Source organism: Ursus arctos, unplaced genomic scaffold (genome assembly GCF_023065955.2).
Source record: "Ursus arctos isolate Adak ecotype North America unplaced genomic scaffold, UrsArc2.0 scaffold_16, whole genome shotgun sequence".
Lineage (NCBI taxonomy): Eukaryota > Metazoa > Chordata > Mammalia > Carnivora > Ursidae > Ursus > Ursus arctos.
The window spans coordinates 57,499,491-57,505,490 of record NW_026622830.1 but is presented as its reverse complement, the minus strand read 5'-3'; the positions used below and the strand labels follow the sequence as shown (position 1 = coordinate 57,505,490).

Here is a 6,000-nt window from a genome sequence, read left to right as displayed (position 1 = left end):
TAGCTGAGAACTTCCCTAATCTGGCAAAGGAAACAAGCATTCATGTCCAAGAGGCAGAGGGGACCCCTCCCAAGGTCAATGACAACAGAGCTACACCACGTCACGTCATAGTGCATTTCACAAATATTAGATCCAAGGATACAGTATTGAAAGTGGCCAGGGGGAAGAAAATTCTTACGTACAGAGGGAAAAATATCAGAATAACGTCAGACCTGTCTACAGAGACCTGGCAGGCTAGGAAGGGTTGGCAGGGTATTTTCAAAGCTCTATCTGAAAAGAACATGCAGCCAAGGATCCTTTATTCAGCAAGGCTGTCATTCAGAATTGATGGAGAGATAAGGACCTTCCAGGATTGGCAGAAACTTACCGAATTCGTAACCACCAAGCCAGCCCTACATGAGATATTAAGGGGGGGGGGTGTTCTATAAAAGTAAAAAGGCCCCAAGAGTGATACAGAACAGAAATTTACAATCTATAGAAACGAATACTTCACAGGCAACATGAACTCATTAAAATCATACCTCTAAGAATCACTCTCAATGTGAATGGCCTAAATGTTCTGATAAATGCCACAGGGTTGCAGATTGGATAAAAAGACATGACCCATCCATTTACTGTCTACAAGAGACTCATCTTGAACCTAAAGATACATCCAGACTGAAAGTGAAGGGACGGAAAACCATTTTTCATGCCAATGGACCTCAAAAGAAAGCTGGGGTAGCAATTGTCATATCAGACAGATTAGATTTTAAACTAAAGACGATAGTTAGAGATACAGAAGGACACTATATTATTCTTAAAGGATGTATCCAACAAGTGGATATGACAATTATAAATATCTATGCTCCCAACAGGGAAGCAGCTAGATACACAAGCCAACTCTTAACCAGAATAAAGAGACATATAGATAATAATACGTTAATAGTAGGGAACCTCAACACTCCTCTCTCAGCAATAGACAGATCACCTAAGCAGAAAATCAACAAAGAACCAAGAACTTTGAATGACATACTGGACCAGATGGACCTCATAGATATATACAGAACACTACACCCCAGAACAACAGAATACTCATTCTTTTCGAATGCACAGGGAACGTTCTCCAGAATAGATCACATACTGGGTCACAAAACAGGTCTCAACCGATACCAAAAGACTGAGATTATTCCCTGCATATTCTCACACTGCAATGCTTTGAGAATGGAACTCAATCACAAGGAAAAATTTGGAAGAAACTCAAACACTTGGAAACTAAGAAGCATCCTGCTCAGGAATGACTGGGTAAACCAGGAAATTAAAAATCAATTTAAGCAATGTATGGAGACCAACGACAATGAAAACACATCGGTCCAAAACCTATGGGACACTGCAAAGGTGGTCCTAAGGAGAAAATACATAGCCATCCAAGCCTCACTCAAAAGAATAGAAAAATCTAAAATGCAGTTTTTATATTCACACCTCAAGAAGCTGGAACTGGAACAGGTCTAACCCACAGACAAGAAGGCAGGTGATCAAGATTAGAGCAGAGATCAATGAATTAGAAACCAGGAGCACAGCAGAGCAGATCAACAGAACTAGAAGCTGGTTCTTTGAAAGAATCAACAAGATCGATAAGCCGCTGGCCAGACTTATTCAAAAGAATAGAGAAAGGACCCAAATTAATAAAATTATGAATGAAAAGGGAGAGATCACAACCTACACCAATGAAATAGGAAGGATCATTAGAAACTTTTTATCAACAGCTTTATGCCAATAAATTAAACAACCTGGGAGAAATGGATGCCTTCCTGGAAACCTATAAACGACCAAGACTGAAACAGGAAGAAATTGGTTACTTAAACAGACCGATTAATTAGGAAGAGATTGAGGCAGTGATCAAAAACCTCCCCAAAAACATGAGTCCAGGGCCTGACGGATCCCCCAGGGAATTCTATCAAACATTCAAAGAAGAAATAATACCTATTCTCCTGAAGCTGTTTCAAAATATAGAAATAGAAGGAAAACTACCAAAGTCATTCTATGAGGCCAGAATTACCTTGATCCCCCAACCAGGCAAAGACCCCATCAAAAAGGAGAATTACAGACCGATATCCCTGATGAATTTGGACACCAAAATTCTCAACAAGATCCTACCTAGCTAATAGGATGCAACAGTTCATTAAAAGGATTATCCATCAAGACCAAGTGGGATTCATCCCTGGGATGCAAGCGTGGTTCAACATTTGCAAATCGATCAGTGTGATAGATCATATCAGCAAGAAAAGAGTCAAGAACCATATGAGCCTCTCAATTGATGCAGAAAAAGCATTTGACAAAATACAACATCCTTTCCTGATTAAAACCCTTCGGACTGTAGGAATAGAGGGTACATTCCTCAATTTCATATTCTATGAAAAGCCTACAGTGAATATCATTCTCAATGGGGAAAAGCTGGAAGCCTTTCCCTTAGGTCAGGAACGCGACAAGGATGCCCACTCTCACTATTATTCTTCAACTTAGTACTAAAAGTCCTTGCAGCAGCAATCAGACAACAAAAAGGGATAAAAGGTCTCCAAATCGGCAAAGAAGATGTCAAACTGTCTCTCTTCGCAGATGACATGATACTCTATATGGAAAACCCAAAAGACTCCACCCACAAACTACTAGAACTTATAGAGCAATTCAGTAATGTGGCGGGATACAAAATCAATGCTCAGAAATCAGTTGCATTTCTATACAAGAACAATGAGACTGAAGAAAGAGAAATCAGGGAATCCATTCCATTTACAATAGCACGAAAAATCATACATTATCTCGGAATTAACTGAACCAGAGATGTAAAGGATCTATATTCTAGAAACTACAAATCGCTCTTGAAAGACATTGAAGAAGACACAAAAAGATGGAAAAATATTCCATGCTCATGGAACGGAAGAATTAACATCATTAAAATATCTATGCTACCTAGAGCAATCTACATATTCCATGCTATCCCAATCAAAATACCAATGACTTTTTTCAAAGAACTGGAACAAACAGCCCTTAAATTTGTATGGAACCAGAAAAGGCCCTGAATCGCCAAGGAATTGTTGAAAAGGAAAACAAAGCTGGGGGCATCACGTTGCCTGATTTCAAGCTGTACTACAAAGCTGTGATCACAAAGACAGCATGGTATTGGCACAAAAAAAGACACATAGACCAATGGAACAGAATAGAGAACCCAGAAATGGACCCTCGGCTCTTTGGGCAAATAATCTTTGACAAAGCAGGAAAAAACATCCAGTGGAAAAAAAGACAGTCTCTTTGGGGCGCCTGGGTGGCACAGCGGTTAAGCGTCTGCCTTCGGCTCAGGGCGTGATCCCGGCGTTATGGGATCGAGCCCCACATCAGGCTCTTCCGCTATGAGCCTGCTTCTTCCTCTCCCACTCCCCCTGCTTGTGTTCCCTCTCTCGCTGGCTGTCTCTATCTCTTTCGAATAAATAAATAAAATCTTTAAAAAAAAAAAAAAAAAAAAAAAAAAGACAGTCTCTTCAATAAATGATGCTGGGAAAAATTGGACAGCTACATGCAGAAGAATGAAACTTGACCATTCTCTCACACCATACACAAAGATAAACTCCAAATGGATAAAAGACCTCGATGTGAGACAGGAATCCATCAAAATCCTAGAGGAAAGCATAGGCAGCAACCTCTACGACATCGGCCACAGCAACTTTTTTCATGACGCATCTCCAAAGGCAAGAGAAACAAAAGATAAAATGAACTTGTGGGACTTCATCAACATCAAAACCTTCTGCACAGCCACGGAAACAGTCAAAAAAACTAAGAGGCAGCCCACGGAACGGGAGAAGATATTTGCAAATGACACTACAGATAAAAGAGTAGTATCCAAAATCTACAAAGAACTTCTCAAACTCAATACACGAGAAAAAAATAAACAAATCCTAAAATGGGCAGAAGATATGAACACTTCTCCAATGAAGACATACAAATGGCTAACAGACACATGAAAAAATGTTCAAAATCATTAGCCATCACGGAAATTCCAATCAAAACCACACTGAGATACCACCTTGTGCCAGTCAGAATGGCAAAAACGGACAAGGAAGGAAACACCAAATGTTGAAGAGGATGTAGAGAAAGGGGTTCCCTCCTACATTGTTGGTGGGAATGCAAGTTGGTATAGCCACTCTGGAAAACAGTGTGGAGGTCCCTTAAAAAGTTAAAAATTGAGCAACCCTATGATCCAGCCATTGCACTACTGGGTATTTACTCCAAAGATACAGACGTAGTGAAGAGAAGGGCCATATGCACCCCAATGTTCACAGCAGCATTGTCCACAATAGCTAAATTGTGGAAGGAACCGAGATGCCCTTCAACAGATGACTGGATTAAGAAGTTGTGGTCCATATATACAATGGAATATTACTCAGCTATCAGAAAGAACGAATTCTCAACGTTTGCTGCAACATGGACGGCACTGGAGGAGATAATGCTTAGTGAAATAAGTCAAGCAGAGAAAGACAATTATCATATGATTTCTCTCATCTATGGAACATAAGAACTAGGAAGATCGGTAGGGGAAGAAAGGGATAAAGAAAGGGGGGTAATCAGAGGGGGGAATGAAGCATGAGAGACTATGGACTCTGAGAAACAAACTGAGGGCTTCAGAGGGGAGGGGGTTGGGGGAATGGGATAGACCGGTGATGGGTAGTAAGGAGGGCACGTATTGCATGGTGCACTGGGTGTTATATGCAACTAATGAATCATCAAACTTTACATCAGAAACCAGGGATGTACTGTATGGTGACTAACATAATATAATAGAAAAGAAAAATAAGAAAAAAAGAGAAAATTCTTTATTAAAAATAAATAAATAAATAAATAAATAAATAAATAAATGGAAGGGGGAGAAAGGAAAAAAACGTAAGCACACAAAATCAGGGAACAGGACAGGGATAACAGCCCCAGATACAGAGGAAAAAGCTGGATAAAACAGATGATTTTCTATGAATGTATAAATCACCAAAACTAAACCAGAAAATGATAGCAAATCTAAAAAAGCACTAAGCTTTTTTTTTTTTTTTAAGATTTTATTTATTAATTTGACATAGAGAGACAGCCAGCAAGAGAGGGAACACAAGCAGGGGGAGTGGGAGAGGAAGAAGCAGGCTCCTAGCGGAGGAGCCTGATGTGGGGCTTGATCCCAGAACGCTGGGATCACGCCCTGAGCTGAAGGCAGAGGTTTAAGAACTGAGCCACCCAGGCGCCCCAAAAGCACCAAGCTTAGGTAGTTTTACTGGGGAATTCCACCAAATTTAAGGAAACAGATCATTTCAAGAGTATTTAAACTGGCTAAAGCAGAGAAAGCTTTTAATAAAGCTAAGGAAAACACTAAAACAACTTGATAAAGATTACATTAAAAACAAAATTACAAACTGGTTTCACAAATCACAATGTAAAATGACTAAGTAAAATATTACTAGAATCTGGCTACGCACTAACAGAGTTTTCACTGATGATTCAATAATATGACGATGATTCAATAACATAAAATCTGTTACTATTATTCATATTAACAGGTCAAGGAAGAACATCTGTATAATTTCACAGATGCTAAAACAGTATTTAATAAAATTCAACAACATTTTTGATTAAAAAACCAAATAGCAACAACACAGCCCTTAGTAAAATAACTAGTGTGGCAGAAACACTAAAAGCATTCTCAGTGAAGGAACAAGACAACGTACCCACTATCATTCTCACTTAGTATTTGATCTCGTCCTGGAAATACAAAGGAACCAAAAAAGAGAAACAAGAGACATAAAAAGTAAAAAACATGGAATGAAATTCTTATTATTTGTAACTGATATATTATACCTGAAAATCCAAGAGAACCAACTGCAAAAACTACTAGAAACAATATGATGACATAAGTTACTGCTTGAAAAATCAGTAAGTACAGGGGCACCTGGGTGGCTCAGTCGGCTAAGCATCTGCCTTGGGGTTAGGTCATGATCC

The 6,000-nt window shown here is 39.2% G+C and overlaps 1 protein-coding gene across 12 annotated transcripts in view; it reads left to right on the top strand.

Annotated features, from left to right (window-relative positions):
* LOC125282996 (ral guanine nucleotide dissociation stimulator-like) overlaps positions 1-6,000 on the top strand; it is a 601,545-nt gene that overhangs the window by 275,462 nt on the left and 320,083 nt on the right. The window lies entirely within an intron of this gene.